At 41.2% G+C, this 12,996-nt stretch overlaps 1 long non-coding RNA gene across 1 annotated transcript; it reads right to left on the bottom strand.

Annotated features, from left to right (window-relative positions):
* Positions 1–255: 255 nt before the first annotated feature.
* LOC126932636 (uncharacterized) lies at positions 256–12,673 on the bottom strand. Its single transcript, XR_007718258.1, has 3 exons — positions 7,952–12,673; positions 7,133–7,243; positions 256–4,507 (listed from the first exon to the last, which is right to left on the bottom strand). It is a non-coding gene; the product is annotated as an uncharacterized LOC126932636 (long non-coding RNA).
* Between the last annotated feature and the right edge of the window lie 323 nt (positions 12,674–12,996).

Below are 12,996 nucleotides of genomic sequence, written 5' to 3'. Positions count from 1 at the left end.
ATATATACTTGAATCTGATCCATGACATAGCCATGAAAATAGTTCTGTTGATTAACTCAAATGTCACATTCTCACTGACGATCTCCTATAGTCCCTCAGGCAGAATTAGCCAGCTAGTCCTTCAGTGCTCCCAAATATTTATACTATCTATCTACAATAATATATTCATTATTTTAATAAAATAATATATAATATTATTTCTATGTAATATTTAAGGGAAGAAGAGTAGTGTTATGATTAAGAACATAGATTTTGGATTTAAACAGCTGAAGTCTAATTCCAGCCCTACCAGCTAGCTATGTGACCTTGGACAATTTATTTAGCCTTTCTGAACCCATTTCCTCATCTGTGAAACAGTAATAACAACACCTACTTTATAGAGTTGCTGTGAGAGCAAAGTAGGACAGTATTTGTAAAGTGCTGACCCACCCCAAGACACAAAGTCAATAAATAATAAGTGTAATTATGATTATTACAGAACTTGCCATATTGCATTTCAATGACTGGTTTAGGAATGACTACCTCTTTGGACTGTGAACACCTAGACAGCAGGCCCTGGATCCTGGCCTCCATCTTTCCTAGCAGAGTAGCTCATAAACAGTAAGCAATCACAGGTGTTTGCTGGAAGATACAATAGCTATGGAAAGTGCCAGACCAAATGCTTCCCCTACCCCCAGAGTCTTGTATAATGACTGAGCTATCTAGAACAAATCCTAACAGCAAAATATTAACTCTTACAATCAACATTATAGAAGGTCATTTCTACTTTTAACGCAAACTAATATTTACTGAGCACTTAATATGTGCCAAGTTTTGTTCCAGGTCTTTACATTTTATTTAAACTACTTTATGAAGTGGATATTGTATCTTCTTTAACAGATTGGGAAACTGAGGCCCAGGGAGGGTGCTGTGAACTCTGTGATTCCTGAGATTTTGTTAAGGTCCCCAGAGAGTAGAGTCCTGGCTCTTTGTCCTTTCCTTTAACCACCGAGACAGGAGGTGAGGTAGAAAAGTGACCATATATTATTTTTTTCTTTAGCGAAACATTTTATTTTGCAGAGCAACTCTCTTTTCTTCTCTGGAAAAGCAAACAAAAGAAATTACTGCTTCATTCATAATTTTACCCCTGCTGAGAGTTCCAAATGAGGTCCCTGGAAGGATTTCTCTCACGCAGAGCCCTGTTCAAGGATGCAAATGAAGGTTACTGAACTCCACTGAGAGTCAAAACCATCCCAAGCAGTGACTATTTTTATTGAGAGGGTTTTGAAATAGACTTTTAATACAACTTTGAAAATACATAATTCAAATCTTGTCTGTGTGCACGAAAACAATGAAATCACCTGTGAAACCATAACATTATCAATAAGCTAAATAAAATTGAGAGTAGAGGACATTAAGAATTTAAAAACGAACTTGCTCTCAAAGAGAATAGTTTTATCCCATATGATCCGTACTCTATGTTCATGACATTTATCAGTTAGTGTCCATGTTGCCTACATGAGTAAAATACACATTTTAAAAATAAGAAAAGTCTCGGAATGACTTTACTTCAAGTAAGCTGATTGGAATCCTTCCAGATTCCACATTTGTTCCTATTGACCAGAAGTCTTCTGCCTTGGGAAAATATTTTTATTTCCCTCCGCCGTTCTAGATGTCCTACAAAGACCTGTATTAGGATGGGAAACGCTTTCTGAATCCCAAAGGAGTCCCCCCATTTGCCTGAAAGAGACAGCTAACCCATGTGTTGAGAGAGGCCATTCAAGAAGATAATGTCTCAGAATAATTTTTTCAAACATTCTATGCATACTGTCTTCTTTCACAGTGACAGTTGCCATATGATAGAAAAAATGTGGTTCTAAAGAGCATCATATCATTTTTCTTCTTCATACATCATAAAAGATGCAAAAAAAGTCCCCTTTAAGGGAACAACTGCCTGGTACCTAGCCTATTTCTTCTTCAAAATGTTTTCTTAATGTTTACTTCCAGAATTAGACACAGAAACAGCAGAGGCCACTACACTGACTTGAGATCAATTGCTACTCTTCTCTGGGGAAGTAAATTAATTAAAAGAAAGGGGTGAAAGGCTAGGTCCTTGAAATATGAATTCTGCCTGATTTTCACTAACATTCCCATAACAATAATAACTTAAAACACATTAAGTAGAAAAACTACTTCCATCTAGGGAAAGTATCTTGATGTACTAGTAAGAATTCATATGTGAACTCTATGGTGAATTTTTAAGCCAATTAATCATAAAGGTAGTTGGTGCCTGCTCAGGAGTGCTTTCTGTAGTAAAACAGGCAGCCCTTCCCTGAAAAAATACTTTGAAAAATACTAACATTGTGGAACTTTGTTCTGGAATTGAGAACGGGATTGCTTCGGCTGCTACTTTTGGAGGGAGATGATATCTGAATGGATGAAATGAGAAGTGGAGTGCACTAACAATGGCAGGTAATGCCTTCATTACGCGCAAATAATAGGCAGTCATTAGATGTCTGATGAATTGTTTAGAGCCATTAGGGATACTCCAGAAGTAATAAGAATCATTTAATTCCCTTAGGTGTGAGTTTATCACTTCTTTCCTTCATTCATTCCATAAGTATTTACTGATGCTTACTATGTGCCAGGGTCCATCCCTAGGACCTGAGAATACACCATGAACATCACGGACACTGGATTTTATGGAGCTGACAGGTTAAAAGGTAGAAACAGGTCAGGCGTGGTGAATCATGCCTGTAATCCCAGCAGTTTGGGAGGCCGAGGTGGGTGGATCACTTGAGATCAGGAGTTTGAGACCAGCCTGGCCTATGTGGTGAAACCCTGTCTCCACCAAAAATATAAAAAATTAGCTGGGCATGGCGGTGGGTGCCTGTAATCCCAGATACTCAGAAAGCTGAGGCAGGAGAATTGCTTGAACCCAAGGGACAGAGGCTGCAGTAAGCCGAGGTGGTGCCACTGCACTCCACCCCGGACAACAGAATGAGACTCCGTCTCAAAAAAAAAAATAAGAAAAGAAAAAGAAAAAGAAAAAGAAAGATAGAGAGAAACAAAACAAAACGAAAAGCACAATCATAAGCTAGTCAATAACCACAGGTAGTACAGGTAGTACAAATCTTCCTGGCTCTGGTCCTGTCTGCATTGAGATTAGGACATGCACAATGTGAGAAGCGACAAAGAAGGCTTCTCTTGGGAGCTCCGCCCACCCCGTTCCCTGTCTTATGGGACTGACTGGCCCAACCTTCAACATCTGAAGCACTCAATTAAAAAATGAGATTTAGAATAGGACCACTGCACTGGGGGGGAAAGAAAAACCTGTCAGGATAATAAACACATTTTTTATGCTTCTGTTGAAAAACACTCATTTAGGTGTATTAGGCTTTAGTTATACTTGGCTGTACCTGCTATCAGAATAATCAGGCAACTTAAGTGAATTGGTTTCCTTGAGAACAATGGATTTATGATTGGTTCTGTAGAACAGTGATGATCATACAGTTCTCCTGACTTTCCTCTCCCCTTCTCCCCACCCTTTATCACCACTCTCCTCCTTTGTTTTGCCTTATATAGTTTAGTGAAAAAACAAAGTCTGGAGTCTACATTTTCAATAAGCTTAGCCAATCTTATTCTCAGAAATTCTACTTCATTTGCAGTTCTGTTAAAAGGGTGCCGTGTTCCTCTAATCTTCTATGTTAAAGTGTAATAATTTGCTTTTGATATATAAGGTTTCTCTACCATGCAGAAGGAGGAAACTTAAGTTTGGCTTCATCTATTCCCTGTGGTCCTGGTTAGGCATGCCCTTTGGGTGTTATATATGTATGTTGAGGGAAGTCCCTGACCAAGGGATTGCTTGAAACACTCTGAAGAGATTTACAATTAATTTTAACATTGTACCACATATTGGAGGACATAGGACATACTTTTTTTTTTTTTTTTTGAAAGAGGATCTCACTCTTTCATCCAGGCTGGAGTGCAGTGGCACCATCTCAGCTCACTGCAACCTCTGCTACCCCAAGATGATTAAAATCAGATGCCTAAAATCTGACTTTAGGCATTAGATTTTAAATGTCTGTGCTGTTGAACTGGAATTCACACTTAGGATTCAGATGTTTGGATGTTATTGCACAGCCTGTGTTGAACATATTTTGCAAGTGGATCCATTGTTGCATGTGTGAACCATTGTTACTGCTCCTATTAACCAGTGTGACCAGATTCTGAAGAACATGGGTATAGGATGGAGCCAATTTGGCAGCACTTGGGGATGGATTACTCCTTGTTACTCTCCTGGGCAGGATCATGCAGTCGATGATAGCAGAAAAGCCAGGTAGCTGTAGGAGAGCAATGCCAGGTGGTCCAGTTCCATGCCAGGCAGGTGGAAGAAATGCTATTGGAGCACACTGGGGTACAACTCCAGGCCACACAGCGTAGGCGTGGCAGGCCAGGGAACACCAAGAGCAACAGACTTCTCCATTAGAAGGGAGGTGGCTCTTGTGAAAGAAATGTGTCTGTCTGTCTGTAAATTAATAATCAGGACAGAATGTCAGGTGTTATAATCAAAAGCTGTGTCTCAAATTAAAGAAAGGCCTTCACACAATGTAGAAAGAAGACCTTTGATACTCACTAAAACGCATCGTTAACATGGGCCCTAGAATAAAATACCTCTGCCAGCACAGTGGCTCATGCCTGTAATCCCAGCACTTTGGGAGGCCGAGGCAGGTGGATCACCTGAGGTCAGGATTTCGAGACCAGCCTGGCCAATACGGTGAAACCCCATCTCTACTAAAAGTACAAAAAAATTAGCCAGGCATGGTGGCAGGCGCCTGAAATGCTATCTACTCGGGAGGCTGAGGCAGGAGAATCGCTTGAACCTGGGAAGCAGAGGTTGCAGTGAGCCGAGATGGCATCACTGCACTCCAGACTCGGGTGAGAGAGTGAGACTCTATCTCAAAACAAAACAAAACACAACAAAACAAAAGAATAAAATGTCTATACGCTCTGAAGAGATCTAAAATTAATTTTAACATTGCACCAAATATTGGAGGACATAGGACGTATTCACCTTTTAAAAAATTTTTTTTGAGACAGGGTCTCACTTGTTTGCCCAGGCTGGGGTGCAGTGGCACGATCTCAGCTCACTGCAACCTCTGCTACCCCGGCTCAAGTTATCCTTCCACCTCAGCCCCGCAAGTAGCTAAGACCAAAGATGTTCACCATCATGCCTGGCTAATGTTTGTATATTTTGTAGAGATGGGGTTTCATCATGTTCCCCAGGCTGGTCTCGAGCTCCTAAGCTCAAGCGATCTGCCCACCTCAGCCTCCCAAAGTGCTGGGATTACACCATGCCTGGCCATATTCATCTTTTAACTGCATATTCCTCTCATTTTTTTTTTTTTTTAAATTCCAGGGTTCTGTGATATAGTAGTTATCTAATGCTTGTCTGGATGGTTCTGTCTCAGGGTCACTCATGAGCCTGCATTTGAGCCCTGAACTCGGGATGCAGTCATTTGAACATCTGTCTGAACGCTTCTGAGATGGCTCACTTAAAACGGCTGCTGGCAGGAGGCCTCAATTTGTACCACATGAACATCTCCAAGGGTTGCCTTAGTGTCCTCACAACATGACATCTGGTTTTTCCCAGAACAAGTGATCTAAAGAGCCAAAAGCTACCATGTGTTTTATCACTAATCATGAAGACACACACACACACCACCACTTCTGTCATATTTTAGAAGTGAATCATTAGGCTAGCCCACACTTAAGTGGTGGGTGGGAACTAGGTTCTATCTTTCGGAGGAAGAACTGTTGAAGAATTTGTGGACACCTTTTAAAATCTCCACATATAGTATTCATCTAGAACGTCAGGAAATGTGGTGTAGTCAAGACTGGGTACAAGAATTATGATACCCAGAGCAAAATGAAAACGCAGGACCCCTCTTTAAGAGTTTCCAGACAGCGATAACAGAGCATTAATCCAAGTGTGGGTCCTCTGAGGCATTGGGCCCTGTGCTATGGCCCAGGTCCCACCCCATGAAGCCAGCTCTAGCTATAGTGGTTAAGCGCATGAGCTTTGAAATTACGAGTTTGAGTCCCAGCATACAAATTTGAGTCCCACTGCATACAGATTATGTAACTCTTGGGGAAATTAATCCAGCTGAAATTCTACTTCCATTTCTCTAAAAGGGGTATGATTAATTCACCTATCACTTCGGATTCTTGTGAGCATTAAAGCAAGTCAGTATTGGCCTGGCTTATTATTGTAGGCATTTGATAACTTGTCAATATTATAATGATTACCTTTAAGGAGCTTTAGAGGTAGAGAAGAAAAAAGGACTGAACTGATAACTAGGATTGGTGATTTAGTGGATTATCATAAACTCCTTAAAGTGGGAATAGCACCTTACGCTTTCTGCAGTACCAACATCTCTTTGACTTAGCATGGATTCCTGCATTCAGGAGTTTGAAAAACATGGCCTGTAAGCTACAACAAGAATGGCTAAGAAGATGTATTTCAGAAATGGCACGTTTTCAGCATTCTAAAAGGTAGGACCAAATATGGATTTTAAGAAAATCTACATAAGAAGATCAGTATTTCATTGGTTGTTGTAATACTAGGCATTTATCAGCACATTAGAAATGGTTGCCATGAACTACTTTCTATTAATAACTCGGTTGAGACTGAATATTAAATGGGAAATTTCTCCTGGCAGTATTCTCTTTGGTTGGCTCAAACAAAAACAAAAACTACTCCTGGATGAGGCCTTCATACTGGCAAAATGACTTCATGAAACACTTTATAGCTTCAGACAGGCCTCTGCTTCCTTTCTTACGCAGCTGAGCATGACTCAGTAAAAGCCAGCAACAATCCTCTGGCGTTTATACAAACTCCTCAGTCACAGCTCAGGTGTGCCAGGGTGGGCGCTCTAGCAATCCCACTTTGAAGATTCTATTTCAAACCAGATAACTGGCCTTTTAAAAGTTGACTGTTCTCATAAGGACTTTCTTCTACTAAGCTCTTAACCAAAGCATATTGCTGGGCCAAGACATCTTTACTCATCTGAAAAAATCCCACGCACCAGCCCATGAAGTAGAGTCCATGGAATCCAGGAAGTGTAGCACTGGGCTTTGAATTACTACTGACCTGCTGGGAGAGTTAATGTAGGTTCCAGAGGTGCCGCACCTGCCTCTTCTGAAAAGATGATATCATCAAAGACTTGAGTAAGGAAAGTAGGCAGAGGTGCGGGTTATTTATCTGGATGAGCAGACAAACAGGAAACATTAAGAAATATAGCAAGAGTTGGGTTCTTTTCACAAACACATTAACATCAAAAAATAAACGAGCCAACTATAAGTGTGATTAGAGGTTTTTTTTCTTAACTCTAGGCGGCGTTGTGTTCTTAGCAACAGTCTTTTTCTCAAAGAACTTTATTTATTCCCCAATCCAAAATTAGTTCCTTAATTTGAAACAGCCATAAACAAACATTACTAAAGAAATCCCTTGGGCTCTTTTCTCCCACACCCTATCCCCCCACACATGTTTTCTGCTGCTTTGTTTGTTCTCAGTTCTTTTTCCCTTTGTGCTCAACAGAAGGGCCTGCAGTGATTTGGCTTTCTGAAATCCCTTCATAAGTTTCTTGAAAGATATTTAAATTCCATTTTGACAGGAGAGAATTAAATTCACATTAATTTTCATTAATAATGAATTCAATCTAAACAAACTTCAGTAACATCAAAGTATGGATTTTAGTTCTCTACTGGTTAAAAAGGTTGCTTGCAGCTCTCTAATTCTTTTATTGGCCTACTGTAGCCTACTGCTGTTCCGGGAGGATGAATGGAGCCTCTAATCAGAGCAGCTGTCCCAGCAACCTTGGAGAGAGATTCCCTCGCACCTCTTCCTCCACTACTTCTCTCTTCATTTTCTTCGTTTCCAATCTTTGCCAACCCCCTTTTTCCTCCGTACCTTTGTTTCATCTCCATTTCCCACTCCATATCAATGAAGAATTCCATAGCGATTTGGCTTTCCTCTTCAAACCCATCCCAACATTATCTTCAAAAAAGGGAATGTGCTGGTGATGTCCCTGGTTGCTCTGGCCTTTCCCCTGCTCTGCTGTCTATCACAGGGGACTGCATTTTCCAGTTCCCTTGCCCTCTGGCTTCCACATAGGCTGAACCGAAGGAAGGCATAAACAGAAGAGTGGAGGGTGGGAAGACGGAGGAAGCCAGGGAATTTCACCTCCTCTCTTGTCTGTTTTGATGCTGTCTCTGGCAGTGGCTGCTTCTCTATGATTTTAGCTGCTGGCCAACAGCCCCTCCCTTCAGTCTCAGTATCTGTCAGGAATGCTCCCCACTGTGCTTCTGACTTCTCCTATCTTCCAGGCTTTGGTAACACCATCTTCTCCCTGAGTTTCTCCAGCCCCAGGGGAGTTAGTGGCTTCTGACTGCTGTTATTCTTTCGGTTACCCCACTGCTTAATTCCTGGGTTCTGCTTCTTCCATCACAGGTATGACAATTTCCTGGCCAGGCATGGTGGTTCATGCCTGTAACCCCAGCAAACTGGGAAGCCAAGGCGGGAGGATTGCTCAAGCCCAAGAGTTTGAGACCAACCTACTCAACAAAGTGAGACCTATCTCTAAAAAAATATAAAATATTATCCAGGTGCAGTGGCACACATCTGTAGTCCCAGCTACTTGGGAGGCTGAGATGGAAGGATTGCTTGGGCCAAGGAGGTTGAGGCTGCAGTGGGCTGTGATTGTGCCATTGCACTCCAGCCTAGGCAACACAGCGAGACCCTGTTTCAAAACCAAACCAAACCAAACAAACCAAAAACGCTAAAAAACAAGTTCCAGTATTAAATTCCTCGTGTTTGAGACACCTACAGTGGTTTCTGTTTTAATTGGGCCCTGACCAAAATAGGGGGTTCAAGATTACAACATCTCAGATAACAGTTCTCTACAGCAGAATGTTGGACAGCATTACTTTATTCTATGTTCCTTGGAGTTCTTATACACATGATAAGCCACAAAAACAAACAGCTATTAAAATTCAATGCCCAAGGTAAGTTTGGGGTGAGGTAAGGTGAGAAAGACTAAGGAAGCAGATGGAGCATCGTTTCCTCTGTGCACCTGGGGCATCTGTGGTTTTCACTCTCCCAGACATGGAACAGAGGATTTTCTGACTTTGCCTTGCTGATATGGGCTTTACAGCAAGATGTTTCATGAGATTTGCAAGTCACTTTCCCTTTCATTCCCATATGAGTGGGCACATCCTGTCTGCTTCGCACTACTGCCTCTGTACTCCAGTAATGTGTTTTTCATCATCACATGTCCAATAATTTTGAATCTCACCTGATAGCAGCATCCCCTGGCTTATAAGTGTGGGAAATATTTGCTATGGAGGAGTGATTTGTAGCACTTTGTGAGTCAAAGACCTTTTGGGAGAATCTAAGGGATGGTCAAAATCCTTTCCGCAGAGAAAAATGCACACATACCATGATTGTGAGTGAGCCTGTGTACATCTATGTGTGTTCATGAGGTGCATACACACGCAACGACACACACTTTCCCATAAAGCTTGTCAATCCCAGATTCAGAACCCTACCCCTACCATGTATGGTCCTTGGCCATATATTCTTCTTCTATCCACATTCAGGATGCCCTAGGTAGTGCCTATTATGTAACTATAGTTTTATAAATAACTTAATTTCTTCCAGTTTACCTCCTTTTAAGAGATGAATTAAACTTCAAAACATGGAGTCTGTCAGACACTATTTTTGTGTCAGATACTTTGGACTCACCCTAAGGAAGATAGTTCCATGTTTCACTTGTGTAAAAAGATGTCTCTCTAGTGACATTAAAGGATTCTGTATGTGAAACTGTAATTTCCTCCTGCTGTTTTAAGATATTCCTCTTTCTTATTGGCACCACATGAGATAAAGTTCGGTGACTGGGGCAGAGATTTATGAAGTGTTATTGTTGAATATATGTGTATGTTGCTTTCCTGTGGTGAAAGACCCGTAACCCAAGACTTCCATTTTGGGATTGATTTGGGGCCTAGTGTAACACGTACGCTGTAATAAGTCACGGCAGATGCTGTCGATTTACTTCCTGCTGTCCCATGTGGGTTCCAGGGTGGATAATTTTGCTCATTCTTTTGGCCTTTGCTGTGGCTTGTCAAAAACTGGACTCATGTTCATAACTCTGAGAAGTGCTCAGCTGTGAAATAAGTACTGAAAAGATGAAAAGCAATTGATCCTGAGTCATTGTGATCATTCAATCCTATGTAAGCAAGAAATAAGTATTTAAAGTGTCCCAATAAATCTTCTCTTTGAGCTTAAGCATTTAGAAATGTAGAATACTTATAGATTGACTTGTGAAGGAAGATTAGGAAAAACATATGTATTGGCTCTGAAATAGAGATAGAAGTTATTATGAAATATTAGTGATAAGTTGAGTGGGGTCAGCCTAGTGCATCTGTTTCTGCAGAAGTGGGAATTCTTTAGCATCAAGGTATGAGAGTGTATAGCAGAAGTACAGGAGATATCAATTCAATCACTGTCTAGAAATAAAATATCTGCTTTATTTAAACATCATAGCGATTTATTATATTTTTGCTTTTTGCAACTATTACACAAAAATTATTGGGGTTTGCTATAAGAAGATGGGGTAATCTTTCAAAGTGCGTGATAACAGCTATGAAGGAGCCATGAAAGAAGATACTGGAAACACTTGGTATTCATTCATTCGTGCACACATGCATACAGGCATGCATACAAGCATTATTGAGTTCCCACTATATTCCAGGACTTATGTTAAACACAGCATTGGAAAATAAATAGACATGATTCTGCCCTCAAGTTTGTCTCAGTGTAGTGAAAGAGACTGATAATTGAATAGGCAGTTTGATCCTGGTGTTATATACTCCATGATAGAGGCAACAGAATTTTATTGGAGCACTGAATAAGTGCTCTTTTCTTGTTTGGGGGATCAGGAGACCTTTTCAGAGGAGGTAACGTTTTCCGTCTCAACTAAAAATACACACACACACACACACAAATTAGCTGGGCATGGCGGTACACTCCTGTAATCCCAGTTACTCAGGAGGCTGAGACAGGAGAATCGCATGAACCCCAGAGGCGGAGGTTGCAGTGAGCCGAGATCATGCCACTGCATTCCAGCCTGGGTGACAGAGCGAGACTCCGTCTCAAAAGAAAAAGAAGGCAGTAGGATGCCATGTGTCAGAGGAGTCAAATGCTACGAGGACCCAAAACTCCCTTTAAGATGTGGCAACTGGTGGGGCACAGTGGCTCACACCTGTAATCCCAGCAGTTTGGGAGGCTGAGGTGGGAGGATCACTTGAGCCCAGGAGTTTGAGACCAGGCTGGGCATAGGGAGACCCCCTCCCTAAAAAAATAAAATTAGCCACCAGGTATGGTGGCATGCGCCCGTGGTCCCAGCTACTTGGGAAGCTGAGGCGGGAGGATAACTTGATTCCGGGGTTGCACCACTGCCCTCCATCCTTGGTGACAGAGTGAGACCTCATCAAGAAAAAAAGAAAAAAGAAAAAAGAAAAAGATGTGGCAATTGACAGGGCACTGCAGACCTTGGCAAGATCAGTTTTAATGTACTCATAAGAGCAAAGGACTGGAGTGTGAAAGGGAAGTGAGAAAGTAGAGAGAAACCATATACTAAACTTTAAAAAATTTGACTGGTGGGTAGAGAGCTGTTAAGATCCAGGCTTCTTTTTCAATAAACATACAAATTTCACTTTGTCACCTCTAAATTCTTATCAGATAGAGCCCCATTCTCCCAGAAGATCACAGCTTAAATTTCTAGATACTTCCACCTACCAAACTGATTTCTTAAAACTCTGCTTATTTATATTATAAAAGTAATCTTTTTTTCAAAAATATATTTACCATATAGTATATTATAAAACATCATCCAGTACCTGAGACTTTGATATGCCCTCCACACACTAAGGTTACTAATGAAGATAGAGTTCACCTGGACATCTCAGTGATAGGGGTAGGAGGGGGTATAATCTTTAAGTTCCAGAATTTATTTCAAAAGCAAAAAGTTATGGATAAACTATTGAACAGAAACCAGGTAGAACTATGTTGGTTGCAATAGCAACTAGGTTAGGAAACAGCTAGTTTGGAGATTGAAGATTTCATATGTATTAGTTTGGGCTGCTATAATGAAAATACCATAGGTGGGGTGACTTAGACAATGTTTATTTCTCATGGTTTTGGAGACTGGGAAGTCCAAGATTAAGTCATTGACAGATCTGGTGACCAGTGAGGGCTTGCCTCCTGGTTGGTAGGCAGCCACCTTCTTGCTGTATCCTCACATGGCTGAGAGAGTGAACACTGGTCTTTCTCTTCTTATAAGGAAACTACTCCCATAATGGGGGTTCTACCTAATCACCTCCCAAAATCCTACCTTCTAATACCATCCCATTGGGGGTTAGTGTTTCAACATATGAATTTTGAGAGGACATAAACATGCAGTCCGTAATACCATATATAAGTCATCACATATATGTATTGGGCCAGCCATTTTTGAAGGCTCTAGCAGATACATGTACCACCCCCTCCCCCATCTCTATCAGCTCTACCTAAAATCTTGACTTTATTCTTTCTTTTGTATTAAGGTAAGCTCATCAAACTGGCCCAAGGATCTTGGATGCATCACCCTCGGCAGATTGTGTTTCTTCTTTGAAATTCTTCTTTAAAGTGGCCCTCATTGCCAACCACCAAGCCTGCAATGGGGAGATTTCCCCCCAGCACTCCTACCCACGCCTCCCACCCTGTATACTACCTTGGACACATGACATTACGATATGGAAAGAAGAATCTCTTCTGGAAAAGAGTGCAATAAAGAAACCCAAGGACCCTGTACTCAAAGCAAATGTTCTCCATGGGTGATTAGTATAAACCCTCATTCAGCATGATTTGCTTATCAGATTTGCCAGTCTCTAACATGACCTAATGAGAAAGATCAAGTA

This window comes from Macaca thibetana, chromosome 12 (genome assembly GCF_024542745.1).
Source record: "Macaca thibetana thibetana isolate TM-01 chromosome 12, ASM2454274v1, whole genome shotgun sequence".
Classification (NCBI taxonomy): Eukaryota; Metazoa; Chordata; class Mammalia; order Primates; family Cercopithecidae; genus Macaca; species Macaca thibetana.
This window is presented reverse-complemented; position numbering and strand designations above follow the sequence as displayed.